This window comes from Cupressus sempervirens, chromosome 10, assembly GCF_028749045.1.
Source record: "Cupressus sempervirens isolate cs-2001-9-10 chromosome 10, ASM2874904v1, whole genome shotgun sequence".
NCBI classification, from domain to species: Eukaryota; Viridiplantae; Streptophyta; class Pinopsida; order Cupressales; family Cupressaceae; genus Cupressus; species Cupressus sempervirens.
The window spans coordinates 631,570,553-631,590,350 of NC_143127.1; positions in this window are offsets into that span (position 1 = coordinate 631,570,553).

A 19,798-nucleotide genomic window follows, 5' to 3' on the forward strand; every position below is an offset into this window, starting at 1 on the left:
TGATCATCTTTACATACTTCATATGTACTCTTAGGTTCAACTTTAGAAATCAAACATATCTCTTCATTAACTATGTTCATTTTCATCACTCCTTTGTTTTTTGCTTCCAATTATCTACTCTAGAGGGTGATTCTTTATCAAATTCCTATTAGAGGTAGGACTTGCTAACTCAAATCTTACTTCTTCTCTTGGTTCAGATCTTTCTCCTCTTTGCTCAAAAATTTTCACATCATTCTATAGAACATTGTTAGTCTCAAAGAAAACTTCTAGATTTTGTCTAATAGTTCTAGTATTATCTTCTACTTCATCAGAATTGTAATCCATTATCTTTTCCTTAATTCCAAATTTTTCATCAGCTTTTACATTTACACATTCAACTATTGTCTTGGTTCTACGATTAAAACATCTATAAGCTTTACTTTTCAATGAATAACCAAGAAATATACCTTCAACACTTTTTGGATCAAACTTACCAATATCATCATCTCTCTTTATATAACATTTTCTTCCAAAGATTCTGAAATACTTTACTGAGGGTGAATGACCAAACCATAATTCATAAGGGTTCTTATCCATAAATTTTATAATCTGTACTATATTCATAGTGTACACTAATATATTGACTACTTCTCTCCAAAATGTCTTGGATACATCAATCTCAAACATCATTGCTCTTGTTTCCTCTTCTACTGATCTATTTCTTCTTTCATCCCATTCTGTTCAAGGGTCTTGGGTGAAGAAAATTGTCTCTTGATTCCATTCTCTTCACAAAACATCTTAAACTCTCTAGAGGTAAACGCTCTTCTATGCGATCTCAAACATTTTATCTTAACACCAGATTCATTCTCAACCCTATACTTAAATATCTTAAACTTCTCAAATGCTTCGAACTTTTCTTTAAGAAATGCTACCCACATCATTCTAGTGAAATCATCAACAAAAATCATGAAATATCTTTCTCCGTAGAATCCTATTGCCTTTGAAGGGCCACTCAAATCTATGTGAACAATCTCTAGCTTCTCTGCAGTAGTGATGATGTAGTACGAGGTAGGAGAATCCCCAAAGGAGATGTTGAAGCCCCAAGTAAATAACCACATAGCGGAAACACAACAACAAAGCAACAACATTGCAAGATCTAATACCAAATCATGACTCTTTTTTCATAGGTAATTGATTACATGCAATATGCCTAATTGTAAGGCCTTTCAGGTTAGGGCCAAATACAATAGTAATTAAAATAACAATTATGCAAGATCCAATAAGATCCAATCCAAGCACTACTCTTTGCTAGTCCAGATCCACACTTTAGTAGAAACTTCCAAAGAAATCTTACTTTTGCTCACAAGCCCACCAAACAATCTTCTAGTTTCAAGCTACAACTACTAGCTCTTCAAAGTTTGCATCCTCTTCTCCAAGATAGATCACACCTTCTAAAAGACTCCACACGACCCCCTATTTATACCCAACTATGTGACAAGTCAACCCAATTCATTACAAACTAAATTAAATCCCTTACAATAAGTATATGTTGAGCCACAAGTTGGCTACAACACAAATTAAATACCCAAAGTCGACTCATAGACAAATCAACACTTAGAGGAACCAAGACCAGGCTAAGCATTAGAGAAACCAAGTTGACCATCAAAAAACTCCCAAGCATCACCGAGCTCCCAGTGCATGCCATGTAACCAACATATACTGATCACTACAGTGAATGCCAAGCCACCTTATGCAAGCTGATAAACCAACACCTGTCAAGCATAACTAGTGCCAAGCAACCAACAATAACCGAGCTCCTTAGACACAACTAGACCCTTTAGTGATGGAGCACCACTTTTTGGTGATTGAGTCCATAACACTTAGCCAAAATACTTCCAATAATGTAGGATTGCAAGCAAGCCTAGGATGCTCCTACATTAGACACCCCAGGTTTGAAAAGATGTTCTCAAAAGCTAGAAGAACATCTTATGTGATTGAACACTTAAATCCAAAACTAGTTCTTTACATACATATCCTCCAAGTCTTCAACTTTCCCACTCTTTCCCTTGACCCTCTTCATCTTTCTCACATCCATCCTAGATGTGCTACACATCTTCTTTCCACACTAATCTCTAACCTTCTCATAATCTTCCAACTCAACTTGATTGCTAATATTAAGGTTCCTCCTACCAAGCTCTTCATTTTGCAAAGGAATCAAGGAATGCTTTTGACCACCTTTCTCAATAGTAAACACATTCTTGAAACAATTATGCACAACCCTACAATCATACTATCAAGGTATATAAAGCAACACATGATAATTGTTCATGTCTACAACATTGTACAACATTTGATCCTTATATTGCCCAATTTGGAAATCAATAAGGTTCTCCTCCCTCACCTCCAAAGAATGCTCACCTTGCAACCAACCAATCCTATAAGGATAAGGATATCTTATTCTCTTCAAACCAAGTTTCCGGACCATCTCCTTAGCAAAAGGTCACTAGTACTACTACCATCCACAATCACTTTGTAGAATTTACCACAATAATTACAACAAGTCTTGAATAAATTTGTCCTCTTAAAAAAATCCAATGTCCTCTGATCAAACAATACTCGCTGAGCCATTAAACTCTCTCCTTACGTAGGCTTATTATCTTAGACTACAACCTCATTCACAAAATTTTTTTTCCTACCATGAGGACATTCAAAATATCTATGCCCTTCACCACATCTAAAATTACTACCACTAAACCCACCTCCACCTATCCTTCTAAAAGATTTTAGTTCACCTTTTGCACTCAGTTTAGCCTTTGCTAAGCTATCCTACTTCTCCTTTCCTCTAGCATTACCTTGAATTTTCCTCTTCAACTTATCTTCTTCATTTAGAGCATATTGATAAGAATCCTCTACCGAAGAAATATTCAATATACCAACCTCATCCTGAATATTAAATTGTAAACCATTAATGTATCAACCTGCCTTCTCCTTTGACAATTCTCTATGCCCAAACCAAATAGTCAACTTATAGAACTCCTTGGTATAATATTTCATAGTCATATCCTTTTGTTTTAGATTATGAAACCTTTTAAATAACTCAAGTTCATAATCAACATGAATGAAGTTAGCCTTCAACTTAGTTACCATCACCTCCATCTAGTGATCTTCATTTCACCTTCCTCCTCTTTGTCTCTTTGCAGTTCTTTCCACCAAAGAGCAACATGTCCTTTCAGCTTAGTTTGTGACAACCTCACTTTAAGTGGATCCTTAGTATCCTCAAGCTCAAAGTAGTCATCCAATTCATCAATCCAATCAATCAGGTCTTCAAGAATTACAGTATCTGAGAAATTAGAAACTTTCCATCTTATGCTTCAACTTCAAATGAGATCTAGGCCTAGCAAACTGACTAACCCTAGTTCTAATAGGTCTCTCTACATGATCATCTCTGTTCTCACCACTAGATCCAACAATTTCAAAGTCTTCAACAACTTCCTCATAGCCATCTTTAGTACCCACCTGCCTAGGTACACCACCTAAAGAACACAAAATTTTAGCAATCATGTCACTCTTCATCAATGCAATCCCATATTTGAATTCTACTTTAATCTTGTCTGAGATCCTTTCTTCTACAACATCACTAAGATCATCAATTTACCTAGGATCCAATCTTCTTGGAGGCATCTTCCAAGAGTTTTAGAAACCCTAAATAATAGATCCACAAATCTATTAGATCAATCAACTCCACTAGATCAACCTTCTCTATCAATCTTGACTCAAGTTTTTGTGAAAATTGCCTCAACTTTGGCAATTTTTTTGCACACTAAGGAACACCTTTTCTTTGATACCATTTGATGTAGTGCAAAAGGCAGGAGAATCCCCAAAGGAGATGTCCAAGCCCCCAACAAATAACCACACAATAGAAACACAACAACAAAATAATAACAATGTAAGATCTGATAGAAAACCACAACTCTTTATTCATAGATAAATAATTGCATACAATATGCCTAGTTGTAAGGCCTTCTAAGTTAGGGCCATATACAATAGAAATTACAATAATAGTTCTACAAGATGTAATAAGATCTAATCCAAGCACTACTCTTAGCTAGTCCAAATTCACACTCTAGTAGAAACCTCCAAGGAAGTCTTACTTGTGCTCGCAAGCCCACCAAGCAATCTTCTAGTTTCAAGCCCCAAGTACTAGATCTTCAAAGTTCTCATCCTCTTCACCAAGATGGATCACACCTTTTAAAAGAATCCATAAGACCCCTATTTATGCCCAACTTAGCCACAAGTTGACCTAGTTCAATACAAATTAAATTAAATCCCTTACATGAAATATATGTTGAACCACAATTCGGATACGACACAAATTAAATACCCAAAGTTGGATACAAAATGAAATAAATACCAAAAGTAGGCTCATAGACAACTTGACACCTAGAGGAACCAAGACCAAATCGAGCATTAGAGAAACCAAGTTGAGCATCAACAAACTCCCAAGCATCACTAAGCTCCTAGTGCATGTTGAGAAACCAACATATGTCGAGCACTATAGTGAATGTCAAGCCAGCTTGTATAGGATGAGAAACCAACATCTACTGAGCATAATTGGTGTCAAGCAACCAACAATGACCGAGCTACTTGGCCACAACTAGACCCTTCAGTGATTTGGTGACCAAGTCCACAACACTTAGCCAAAATACCTGCAATCATATAGGATTGAAAGCAAGCCTAGGATGCTCTTGCATCAAGTGAACTTGTTGGGAAATGATACCTTCTCTTGCTTAGCCAAGATATATTCTTTGCAAACAATATTAGTAGGCTTTATTATCTTAAGCAGATCTCTAGCTACAAATGTGCTACTAACCTTCACAATGTTATCAACGTTTATATGACAAAACCTCCTATGCCATAACCAAATTTTATCCACTTTTGCAACCAAACATAGTATCTTAGTGGGATTCACCTAAAATACATTACCTATGGACCTTGTTCCTATTCCAATCAACTTACCATATTTATCTTTGATAATGCAAGTCTTTTCTATGAATTAAAACTGATAACCTTTATCCACAAATTGTCTGATACTCAAAAAATTATGTTTTAATCCATCAACAAAGTAAACATCATCAGTGTTAGTCTTTCGATCAAGAGTAATACATCATATCCTTGTAAGGCGACAAGCTACATTGTTACCAACTCTAACAATACCTCCATCAAGATTCTTAAATTTAACAAGCTTATTCATATCACCAGTCATGTGATGTGAACATCCACTATCTATCATCTAATCAAAATTCTTTTCAAATTGAGAAACTAGAGCTTTTTCCTCTCTAATTTCTATGTCAAGATCATTTTCTTTAATGGCTACAAATCCTAGCTCATAATCACTTTCACTATGAAATTTTCCATCAGATTCCTCATCTTCATTTGCATATAGACAATTTCTAGGTCTTCTAGGCTTAAACTTTCCCTTATACATTATCTCTCTCAGGACATTTAGATGCATAATTACCAAATTTATTACAAGTTCATCATTTAAAGATATTCTTACCATTTGGTTCTCTTCTTCAAAGAAGGGCTATACCTTCTTGAATCTTCTTATCTTCATCAGATTTTGTTCTACTATTGTTAGCAAAATTTCCATGTGTGCTCACACTTCTAGACAAATTTGGATGAACACTTTAAGACATTGAAAATTGATTCAGCTCTTGTCAATTCTCTAGACTATCTCAGACCTTCTTTTTCTACTTTCAATCTTCCAAGCAAAGTTTCCTTGGTGAACTTCTCAATACAAGGTATCAATAGTTCAATCAGCTATGCTACTTGCTTCAATGGTAGTGTCAAAGTTTTCAAGATCTTCAACACAACCTCATATTCTTCCTTGGTTCCACCATATGATTTTATTCCTACAACAATATCAGATATCCTACCAACATAGCTTCTTATAGTTTCATCTTCCATCATTTTAGCATCTTGAAATGTGCATATCCAATTTTGTAATCTTAAACTTTTTGTATTTGTATCTTTTTCAAAAATAGATTCTAACGCTTTTCAAATTAAATGGGATATTTGAATTGAATTTACTTGACTGTATTCATTCATAGGAAGAGTTGTTAGTAGAGCTTCTTTGGCTCCCATATTGCACATGAACAAATCTCTTTCTGCTTCATTGTATTCTTCAAGTTTTTCTTTCTCCACAATTGCTTTGTTATCTTTTGTCAAATCTAGCATACTGGACGCATACAAATAGATGAGTCTTCATCTTCTCTTTCCAACTATCATAGTTAACTCTATCAAACTTAGGACTATAGAACCAGAAAATGGGCTAATGTCTAACATACGATGAGAAAATCACAAACTCAATAAGCATACATTGATGCCCTCTAGTCTACCATGAAAGCCAAATAAACAAAAGGAAGAACACAAAGTTAAAACTCCCTCTTTCACTTGTAGCTCCCATGTCCTTCTTCCTTCTCCATGTGATATAGCTCCAGTTGCCTATAGTGCACACAATTTGGAAGCAAAGCCTATGGTAATGATAATGCTATGAGAATACTAGAAGATGTGATTTTAGCATGAGAGAGAGAGAGAAAAGACTAAGAAACTAGGGACTTGAAGGACTTAAGAATTAGGGACCAAAAATGAAAGGAAGAATGCTCATTTTATGATCAATTCACAAGATGAGAGCATTGGAATCATCACCTTGGATATGCTACTTGGCAAGAGATTCCTTTGAGAATCCATGACACATATGACACAAGATGCCAAATGTAGGATTGTATGATGCTTTGGAAGTCAAATGTGGCTAAAAATGGAAGAGGATCTATCATGCATCATATGACACCTCAAACCCATTTAAAGACAAGAATCTATGACAATGGAAGCCAAATATGGATGTGCATAAGGGAATAAGAATATATGGATTATGAAAATTTTGAGCAAAGTGTAAATGGAGAATCCATGATGTGTCATGCCCATGTGTCATGATGATGTCAATATTATGTGGAGTATTTGAATTAAAGAATCCATGATTCCACACAAATAAAAATTAGTAAAAATGGAATTAATGATGGAAAATATGACTTAGGAAATTGAGAATTTCCATGGTTTTCAAATGATGAATCAATTAATTAATTGAGGATGTTAGTTAGGAAGAGCAATTAATAAAATGACCTAGGATTAAATTATGGGTTATTTAATTCTATAGAGAAAATTAGTAGATGATTGGCCACTTTGATTAAATAAGTGTGATAGTATCCTTTGATGAAATGTGCCAATAATAGATTGACTAGGATGATGATGGATAGACCAAAGCCATGGTCAAATTGATCAATTTATTGAAATTGATAACATGCCAAGGAAACATGACATGAATTAAGGACACATAACATTTAATTGACATTGTAAAATGCTACAAGATCGAAATTGGTTGATAGGGTTGATCATAATAACATCGATGGACACTGTCAATGTTATTAAATGATTGATAATACCATGATCCAACACTGAGAGACTTGACAATGTCAAAGATCGGATGATGTGAATGATAGTTTGACCTAGCACTAAGAGCCATGACAATACTAAGTTCAGATTGATAAGATTTGATAGATTGATAGGTTTTCAACGCACTGAAAGCCACAATAATGCCTAGGATTGGAAAAATGATGATAGATTTGGGATGTTTGACATGTTTTAGGTTGATTAAGACTGATTCTAGGTGATTCCAGGTTGATTTGATATGATTCTAAGTTGATTTGATATGATTTTGAGTTGATTTGATATGATTTTGAGTTGATTTGAAATGGTTTCAAAATGATATGAAATTGATGTAAAAGAGGATATGAATGATGATAGACACTATTGAGATATGATCAAGTTGGCCAAAAGATCAAAGTTAGTGGAATGAGAAAATGGGACAAGTTAGTATGAAGAAGTGATGAAACAATAGACGTGAACCATTTTTGAACATCTACAAGGACTATCCTTTTTGAAATTACTCGTCATTGATCTCCCAAAGTTGTTAAGATTTCTCTTCAAGGACCCGATGCTTTGATACCAATTGTTAGAATACATATTCCACCAATATAACTGGGGAGGGGGAGGTAAATTAGTTATTCAACTATTATCACAATTATCAACCTTAATAAAATTTAACCATGTGAGAACTATAATAAAAAACCATAACAAGATACTTGTTGACACAAAACTTTGTACCCCTACCTAAAGTTTTGATCTAAAGGAAACCTTGTGGAACATGGATTCAATATCAAAAGTGTGGGACTTTGTAATTAGAGATTGAATCTTCAGAGGTGGTTGGCTTCCTTACTATCAAGGTGCACCTAACTATTTCTTGAGAAGAAAAGGGAGAAGGAGATACATGAAGATCAACTACCTATCCTAAACTAGAGGGGGTGATACACCAAATAGTATTTAGATCTACTTCCTTCCAATAACTACACTAGAATCCAATAGACTTCACAATATATACCACTATCTACATTCATTAAATCTTAACACCATAAACAAGCCAAAAAAAACATAATCATGTAAAATATTCAATATATTCACTTAACAAATTAGTTAGTTGATATGAACATAATCATATGGTATTACAATTACTGAAATACATCCAAGAAAATGAGGCATAATAGATTACACAAATTTAACTGGTTGAAAATGGATACAACAGTAGTGATTTCTATTGAATAAGAGGCAAGAACATTTACAAAGAATATCTACAGAAGACTAGAAAAAAGAGATCCTTTAAACAACAACAAAATCTTCCTTTATAAGGTACATGCATAACCAAGATACAACCTTGAGTTTGAACTCCCTTTGATTATGAGATTGGATTATAGATGAGAGCAATAATTGAGAATTAGAAGAAAACCTGATCATGAAGTGTAACTGCCCACAAGAAATGATAAACAGAACAAGGAAAAGGGTTCACTCAGCTGCAAGAGATCAAGTCAAAGAGGAATTCATCATGATATCCATTTAAGAAGCATAGACTGCAATGGTGTTGAGGACATCAACAAATGGTTGCAGACAAATAAATCATTTCTCCTTAATCTTGCCAACTGTTGCATGGATTACAATTTACATCATGCCAAATTAGCTACATTAGCAAGTCAATTAATTTCAACCATTCTTTCTACCACATGGCCCCATTCCCTTCAAACATTTTTCTAGCTCACCCAACATTCTAAATATCTTGTTGACCTTACAAAATTGTGATCTTCCTATTTTATGCTTCATTTTTGCTTCACAACTCTTTATCACTTTAGCCCTTTGAACATTGTGACCCTAAGAACCTTATGAAACTTAACTATCAGTATTTCCATTTGCACCGTTGCAACTTAAAACTTGATTGCATCCCAGACACTTGAGACTGTGTGAAGACCGTATCTTTGACATTTTGATGCTCCTTGTAACATTGAAATCATTTATCTTAACCATGGATCAAAACCAATGAGGTCGTGAAAATAACCCTTTATCATTGATCACTCCATCATGACTGCCTGATACCCCTTTCCATTAATTGTTGCGAGCATATAAAGCCATTCAAACTGACTACCATCACACCATCACAACTTAAGTTTATAACCTCAATGTTAACCTTGTGATGACATGCTTAATAGCTTTCACAACTTTACAACCTTAAACTTGGTTTCCTTTAAACCTCCTACAATAATGCAATCAAAACCCTTTCACAACTTCACCACTTGAATCCTTAACCCATCCTCTAACCTTGCAAATGAGAAAACAAGGTATTTCACTGCATTGCCACCTTGACTATAGGTTAGTCTTGATCTCTTGTGATGATGTGAAAGCACATGAATGGATTGTTGTGGTTAACTTCACACTATCACAACTTGAATCTGTTTAAACCTAAAGCTGCCCATGAACATGTGATTCATGGTTAGTCGTGATGGTAAATAGATTGTTCCTTTCAATCTAACTCTTAAATGCCCAAATATTATAAACAATAAGTGATTACAATAGTTGGGAAACCACACCAAGTGATTTATTTTGCTTTGAATTGGTGGTATAGCTCCCTCGAGTTTATGATTTGTGGTGAATTTGTTTGTTCCTAATTCTAAATGAGGTTTTTTCTTGACCAAAGAACAAGAGAGGTAAACCAAGTTAGGCCTAACCAAGAACTAACTTAGGAAAGGATTCAGATCTTAATACTAATCAAATTTGTGAACTCATACATCTTATGAACCTACAGAATTTGATGATACAATAATGAAGCCTATCTATTGGTCATATTTTGACTTCATGATTTTTTGAATATGTTTCATTGTGAATGTTCTTGTTTCCTTTTCTACAAAATAGGGTTTGGTCTCTTTCAAATTGGTTAACCCTAAGAAAAAACCCTAATTAGCATTCTGCAAAATTGTGACCTAAGCAAGCCTTTTAGGTCATATCCCTTTACCTTTTAATCGACCAAGAAAATTATTTTAAAAAATATATACTTTTTTGGAAACCTTTTAAAATACTATGCATTTTGTTCCATAAAGTTCTCGAAATAACCTTCATTGTCAAATCTTTTGAAAATCTACAGTGGTCACCATGTCATTATAAGAATTTGCATGCTTTTTATTAGTAGAGACATGGCAACCAAGCAGTAACTACATACATGACCCATTTAGTAAATAAATTTGGTTTCGAGGAAAATTGCTTGTATTTTCAAATCTTTTTAAGATCAATGGTGGTCACTATGTTGTCACTGGAAGTTGTGTGAACTTTACTGGTAGTGACATGGCAACCTCCCATGGAAAGAGAAACATGATGGGACTAACTCAAAATATGGGTGCCATGATTCTACTTGCTTTTAATGAGCCTCAAAAACATGTTGGAGTGTTAGACATGTTAGATGCAATAAAGACATATCATAAAGAGAGAATGTCATTGATTCACGTTGTCAGTTTTTCTTAGCATCAACAGTGGTCACTATGTCACTATCAAAAATTGTAAGAACTTTACCAGTTGTGGCATGGAGACCTCTTGTGAAAAGAGAATATAGTAGAACCTAATTTCAAGCAGTGCCAAAAAGATTCACTATCATAAATAGCCGTGTCAGCATGATTGGATGGTATGATGTTATATTTCACCATAGATTCACGCTCAAAGAAACATACTAGTTGATTTATGCTATAAGATCTCTCCTAGATCAAAGGTGGTCACCATTTCACTATAGAAATTTGCTCGATCTTTAGTGTTCATGACATGACAACCAAAGGAAAGATAGAAGGACCCACCACATTTGCAATAAAATAATCATGGAATGTTCATTGCCCGATCAAGACAACATCAATGATGGTTGCTGTGTCACTATAAGGAGTTGCTCAATGTTTATGATTAGAAATATAGTGAGAGCATGAAATGTGTTCAAAAGCACCAGTGAGGCTAGTGTAACTTGCTAGAAATAAAAGAAAAGGCCATGTGGAGAGTTTTGATTGGGTTGATTGCTAACCTGGCTATTTGAAACTAAGTCATTAAACAATTTTTATCCTAAATTGTCATATTTAAAAAAAATTGATGGCTTGTTTTTAAATTTAGAAGGTGGTGCCACCCTATTGTCCTTATGTGAAAATTAAGGCTCCCCATGTGAAGTAGAACCAGAGATATATTGTAGGATTTTGCAAATTCCTCTTCACACGAACAAATTTTAAAATTCTCAAAGAGCCAAGAACCTATTGAAGAGTTATTTCTTACTTGATTAAAGTTGCAAAATAATTTTCAATATCCACCATTTGTTGCAAAGCTTTGATAAAGAGTAACAAAGAGCCAAGTAAGTTTCTAAATTCATCGTATATTTTGAAGAATTCTGGTATTTTGCATCATTGCTAAACATGCCTCCAAAGAAGGGTTTTTTAGGGAAGGTAAAATATGCAAGTAGAAACATACATGATGACTTTATTGAACAATTAACTAAGTCTACAAATGAGCCCATGCCCAAGAGCCCGATGATAGAAAAAGAACAATGCCTCAAATGGAGGACTATTCACCACCCAATCACCATTACACATAGGAGATGAACAACTCACTAGGGATAGGTGGAATAGCTAGGGTCCCAAGGGGGGATTTTCATCTCACTAGGGATAGGTGGAATAGCTAGGGTCCCAAGGGGGGATTTTCATCACTACATTAGAATTAGAAGAGGGAAATCCCCAGGAACCTCCAATGCCAAGCCTTGAGCTAACTATTACAGATTACAGAGGAAGCGAGTTGGATCTTGTGATGGAACATGCCAACCTAGAATTCATTTCTAATGATAATTTTGTCAAGTCCAGAGTCTTCTATCAATTTTCTTGGAGAACAAACATTGGGTTGTTTGAAGAAAGATGTAATAAAATGAAGATAAAGCATCTTGAAATGGAGGAGGTAGATCTACAAAATCAAATAAAGGAAGAAATGATGCAGGAATTCAAAAGCTTGACCCCTAAAGAAGGGAGACAAATGATAAAAACATAAGGAGTTTTGTTGCTGCCCAATTGGGATATTGCACATGCTATGATTTTTAATTTTGTTACAAAGAAATTGAGTGTAGAGGAGAAAGGGAAGAAAGAAATAAAAGGTGCCAATTTCAGTGAGGACCATGCAACACTAGTAATATGGTCATTGAGAAAAGGGTCCAGGACTAGCTCTTCCTAGCCTAATGATATTGGCCTAATAGGAAACCTAATTGTAAAATGAGTTGAAGAAACCACAAATGAAGAGACCACAGAGCTAGGTGTTGGATCAACCAACTTCATCTTAGCTACAACTCAAAGAGATAAAAGAGAAAGGTTAGAATTACAAGATAAGTATGAAAAAGTCTTGGCTGCCTATAATAAAGAAGTTCAAAATAGGATTAAACTAGAAAATAAATTGATGGGACACCAAGGGAAGTCTAGTAGGCCTAAAATAACTTATCCTTATCCACCAGTGGAGCCTTTTAAATTGACTCCTCTTATTGAAATTCTAGACACACCATAGAGACCTCAATACTATACTACAAAGAATTTTGAAGAAGAAAAGAGTAAACCATGGGCATTGCATGTAGAGCTGGAGATCCAATATGAGGAAAGGTTAAGGAAAGCCATTATGTATTTAGTTAATAAAATTGATTGGCCAACTTTTTATGAGTAGTTAACAAAGGTAGTAAATACATGGGAAGAGCTAAAAGAAAGTAATGATGCCCTTAAGCCAATTGTCAATAAATGGAGTAGAAGAAATAAGAATGTTACTCTTCTATGTTTTTCTGTTATCAATTTATCTTGTGAATATATAGAGAAAACTTATGATTTAACCAGTGATATGTCAGAGTTTGATGATAAAAGAGTTGCATTACAGAGAAGGATCATAAGTTATCTTGATAAGTATAAGAGTATTGACTTTGAACTATTCCCACATGCCATAGATAAGAAGGATAAATTAAGAAATAAGGAGGAATAGGCCTAGGAGTTGAATGACCTATTGTGCCTTTGAATGAATAAGGTCATAAATGAAAAGGGAAATGCATGGTGGGTAGCCACAACTGAAGCAGTTGTAAAAGTTTAGTTATTCTTTGATTCTTTGAGGCAAGATTTTTTTGAGATTGATAAAATTGGAGAATATGTGATGAAGAAGCATTATGATATCCTACATTTTAATTGTACTGATGACACACTTTTTGAGAAGTGGATGGAAAATTTTGTTCATGCTAAGTAGTTAGAATGTGGTAAAACTGACGATGAAGAAATGGAATAGGATGAAGTACAAATAATTGATACACTAGTAAAAGGAGAGGAGGAAAAAGTTGGGCAACCAATTGCAGTTGCAAGAATAGAAATCCAAACTAGTGACCTGATAGTGGAAGAATTTGATATAATTATTGTCTTATCAGTTCATGATGATATGGATGGAAAGCCTCAAGTTAAAGTAAGTCTAAGAAAATAAGAGCCAAGTCCATCACAAAAAAATTTATTGGCCACATCTTCCAAGGAACAACAACATCAGTGCAACCAATCATTAACTTCCTATCAATAAAGAAGTGCAACAAGAGATGCAATAGAGAGTGGTCCCACCAAAGAATATTCATGATGAAAGACATTTTGTTGCATCAACTTTTGTCTTTTATGACAGTAACAATGTAAATATTTTTTTCAGTCTTAAGGATAGTTGTCGGTTTCTCTATGCCTGAAGCTTGTTGCATCTCACACTATATAAGTGAGATCCTAGGGCTAGAGAAAGGGTTTGAGTCATTGTATAATTTTAGTTTTACTAAGCTTTGTTTGGTCCAATTCTTGATATAAACTTTATGATGTATTTTCTTTGCAAATATATGAGAATACATTAATGTCACAAGATATTAGTGTCTTATCTTGAGTTGTTTAAGTTCTATTTCAGTTGTTATACAATTTTCAAAGAGAATTAATACAAAGATGAACTATTCCTACATATTTTCATCTTGAATCTTGTCTCCATTTTTATTACCTAGTTATCTTGCATTGCATGAGCAAAGCTTATTCAATTGAATGCAATTAGAATAATCTATATATCATTTCACTATTGGTTTTAATTCAATGAATTAGGTAGATTATTCAGTGAATATGATACGATCTCCATGGTAGTAGGGAGGATATGTGTAAGAATGAGTTTTAGTGAGAATTGCTGATAAAATTGATTGTAATGCAGTCAATTAGGTCAAGAAATTAGATAGACTCTAAATCCCAATAGATGAGGCCATGATCAACTAAGTTTAGTCTACATATAGAGAAACCATTAATAAGCATCAAGCATAAAATCAATATCAATTTTACTTTAAATGTTTGAAGAATGTCAAAGTTGGTTAGGACTTGTTTACATTTAGCCTCTGAGTCTTAGTTAGCTGCTATTGCCCAGAATTATTTCTAGATCTAAGAAGAGTTGTGACCAATTTTCTATAAGGGATGTCTATTGTTATAAAATTCCATGGAATGAATGAAATGTGTATGTAGTATCAGGTCAAAAATTTTTATCCCTTAGGTGCACCCACCTTGGTTTTGCAGAGCCAAAAAAGTAGAAAAACTTTTATGATTTTGTTGAAGTTGATTCTAGATCTAAAGAATGCACAACTATTTATGAAAAGTAGCTAATCCTTAGGTTATTGTGATCTTTATCATCTTGGTATTAAGTATTATTTTTCTTAGTAGTGTAAAAACACCAACACTATCTATGAATTAGCTACTTAATAGAATGTTTCTAACTCTAACATGCAAGGGACTAACTTAAGGAATAATGCGAGACAAAACCTCTTTTAACCTTCAATTACACAACTATTATCTTCAAGCTATTGTATTGAATAAGGGGAAAAAAAATCTATTTATGCCATAACTCAATTCAACTAAAAGAGATATCTTAAACTATCATAAACAATGGAATAGTAAATAATTGATATAAAATACATTCAACTTGTCTCTACAATATGAAGTATTTCACACCAAAAATTAGTCAACAATTCATTAATATTTCAATTGGGTACATATAGGATTATGAGATGACCATTACAAAAAGGAACTAAATTGGTTCATCTCCTCAAAAATTACAAAATAGAAAGGAGCCAATTGTTAGTTACAATCTCATATCAAAATACAAAAGGCAACAAAAAGGTCACTTCGCCTTCTTTCCCTTTTTGATTTCTCCTTACAGGCCTTGACCATGACAATGATCAGAATAAGATCTTTGTGTATGTGAACATGAACATTGGTGTATCTCAATAGACACTTGGAGTGTTCTCTAGCTAGGTCCTTAATATCATTCAACCATTCTTGTGTTTCATCCATCACCATGTGTATACACCCACCGAGTCATTGGAGATCTGACACTCTATTCTAATGATTAGTAGATTTCTCTATTAGATTTTCCAAATAACTAGAGAAATTATTTTGCATGACAAAAACTCGTAACACTCCTTTGCCTTGTCCACTAGTTTGGGAGTCAGTGTGTAGGCCTTTAAGTAATTCGTAGTTCCTATCCTGCTCTTCTTTAAATTTTCTCTCTATTTCTTTTAATCCTGTTAGCTTAAAGAATAAATTTGACAACTGAGTGTCAATACACTTAACCAAGATCAAGATAAAGTGCCGAGTAATAACAAGTGTCAAGTGATAACAAGTGCCGAGTGATAAAAAGTGCCGAGTGATAACAGGTGCCGAGTGATAACAGGTGCTGAGTGATAACAAGTGCTGAGTACAACATGTGTTGAGTGATACAGTTTTGTTCAAGTGCCGAGCTATCCAAGAAATAGCATGTGTCGAGTATCAAAAATACTTCAGGAGCTGAGTAACTCAGTATATCAATATAAGAGTTTGTAATTGCACAAACTATGATGCAAACAGTTTTTGTAGCCGATAGAAGGTAAATTTTGAGGGATTTAATGATAAGATCGAATCTTTTATTTCTCTTATGAAATTTGCATGTGGCCAATAAGAAAAATGCTAAGGGCATGCAACCAATCAGCAAAAGATAAGTATTGAACGGAAAATGAAGATTGAATATGGATCGTAGATCCAAATCAAACCCTAAATCTTCAAATGTCTTTATAAGGAAGACAAAATTTCATTGTAAATATACATATGTAAGGAAAAAGTGTTGTGAAAAGATATACAAGGATTCGTAAGGAATTTTATTTTCAGAAGCGAGGACTATCAGATCAAAAAGGGTTCCAGATTAGAGAAAGCAGAACAAGTGCCTGCAATCAACAATCAAGGATTGTAATCAATCAGGTTCATTGTACCTAATACTTTCTAGCAATTGTATTAGAATGAAAATCCTATGGTGATAGGTTAGCTTAACAACTATTTTGTTGAATCCTTTAACTAGGTGATGAAATCCTTTAACAGGGTAACACTTCATGTTAAGTGTTTGAAATCCTCTAACCAGGTCACTATTGACACAGTGTAAAGCCTTTAATAGGGAAAATCATCAGAAGTGGTTAAACATTATTGCTGTAGTAATTTTTGTGGGTATCATCCTCACCCCAGTTTTACCTTCTTATTCCTGGAGGGTTTCTAGGTTACCAAAATTCTAGTGTTATGAGTTATTGATGCATGAGTTTTGTTACATGTTTATTTACATGCATGGAACTTAATTTCAGTTAAAATTTTATTGGCTAAAGTTTGATACTTATGATTCACCCCCCCTCTCATAAGTACTCTTTCCATATTTGAATATTCCAACAATTGGTATCAAAGCTAGCCAGGTTCTCACAAGGAAGAGCCTAATAGCTTGGAGGGAAAGAGCTAAAGATGGAAGCTTTCAAACTTGGAAAGATCATTGAAAATCAGGTGATAGATGTGCAACTTGCTCTGCATAGCTTGGAGGAATTCAGAAACAAATTGAGAAACTCATTAAAAAAGAGGAAGGATCTAGCCATAGCTGAAAATGATATACACTATAAGGAGATTGATACCACCAATATATTTTCCAGTGGAGACACTAAAGAGTTTGATGCAACAATAGCAGAACTGATGGAAAAAAATAAAATTCAAGCAGATGAGATAAGAACTCTCAAGATGGAACATGAATCACAGGCTATAATGATATGTGAAATTACTAAACAAAAGAAAAGAGTAGTTGATGATAAGGTCATGATGGAAAATGACAAAAGGAATCTTGCAAACAAACTTGAAGAAAAATGTACTGAACTGACAAGGATCTCAAACATGCAGATGGATACACTTGCCCAAATGATGAACCTTCATCATTAACTCAATGTAAAGGATATTGAGATCTCTACCTTGAAGATGCAAAATGAACAAATGCAGAATGAATTGAACAGGGAAAAAGAGGTAGTAGAGAATCTCAACAAATCAAGTGAAGCAATCAAGTATTTTGAACAGTTGCTAAAATCACCAAAATCTGCCTATGATACATCAGGACTTGGATATAACAACACTGAAGTTGGAGAATCATCAAAGAGTGTAGAACAAAGAAGTGAAAAAGGTAAAGATGTTAAACCTACATGTCATTTCTGTGGAAAGAAAGGACATACATCTAATGTTTGTAGAAGCAAGAATGCCCATCAACATGATAAACCCAAAAGCATAAATCATTGTCATAAATACAAGAAGCAAGGTCATCAAGCATATGAATGCATAACCCAAATTATCAAGACATCAAGATTTGATGGACATTGTTATAATTGCAAAAAGTATGGACATAGAGCTTTTGAATGTAGATCAAAGTCTATGTGGACAGTAAATCAACACTCAAAGATATCAAACTATGAATTTTGGGATTACAACACCAGGTACAGCTGTCACTATTGTCAAGAATATGGACATATCCCACAAAACTGCATAAGAACACATTTTAGAGGGAACTGCAAAAGATGGTTGAGTCAAACCACATGTCTTAGTTGCTTAAAAACTGGTTATGTTAGCAAAATTGCCCAACAAGGTCAAAGGCATCAAGTTCTGAGTTCAACAATGGAAAGGCAAAGATAGATGTTGGACATATCAGAAGTGAAATGAATAAGACATGGAGGAAGAAAGATGAGTCTAGCACATCAAGTACAGAGATCACTTCACCCAATAGGTCAAGTGATCACACTTCATCAAATTAAGCAAAGAACAAGTGTGAGGGATTGATAAACCAAGTTACATCATAAATCAGTCCCAAGACATATAAGAACTGCAAAAATAAAATCAGCATAAACAAAGATGCTAAGTCAAAATTGACAACTTTTGTGAAGATCTGTCAAAGTTGCCTTTAGGAGCCGAGTTGCTAACAATGACCGAGTTGATAGTTGATGCCGAGCTATGAAATATCAATAGGAGCTGAGTAAAGTAAAACACAATGGGAGCCGAGTCATGATGAAACTTTTTAAGTGCTGAGTAGACAGTTGGCAGCGTACTAAGCATTTATTACTCTATTTTGAAGGGTACATAAATTCGATTTTTGATCATTTTCCCATCATTCGAACAAGAAGCAAAGCCGAAAAAGAGCGGAGAAGATCAAGATCAGCTCAGAAGCCATTTGTGAAGATTTCAACAGCGATTCAAGACAAATTTCATCGATTTAAGGTATTTTACTTAAGTGCTGAGCTACATAGGACTTATAAACTTGTTTAAATTATAAACCCTAGTTTGGCAAACAATGGCATCTGGGTCAGGAACCACTAAGGGTATAGAGAGTCATGAAGTTCAGTTGGTCAGCAACAAAGTTAAACAACTTGAATTTAAGCCCATTCCAAAAGTAGCATACAAGAATGATCCTGCAGGTGCATTATCAGTTATTTCGGATAAAGTTGTTATGGTCCAAGATGTTCACAGATGTTATAATTGCAAAATTGGTGCCATAGGAGACTTAGAAATTCATAATGCATATGATAAACTATGTGAAAACAAAGTACTAAAAAATGAGTTTTCAATAATAGAAAGAAAAGGATTGACCAAAACCCTAGCATTTTCGACTATTTTCAAAACTGAATGGGTACGAATAGTTTTGAGCCGAATACATGACGAAGCTTTTTGGTTAGAGTCAGGGCCAGTAAAATTCACCAAGAAAATTGTTCATAGGGTTACTGATATTCCAACCCTAGATCGGCCAAAGACCTTGCGAAGTGACAAAAGGGAAGTAATAGAGAAAAATACAAGTGCCGAATGGAACAATAGAGGAATGACTATTGACACAGTCACAGATCCCCTACTAGATTTTGCTATGAGAGTCATTTCACATATATTCTATCAATCAAGCAGGTTGAATAGTGTACCTTGTATAGCAGTTGATGTTGCATACAAGATAATCAAAAGAGATCACACTTATGATCTGGCAGAGCTCATGTTTCAACAGATTAATGAAA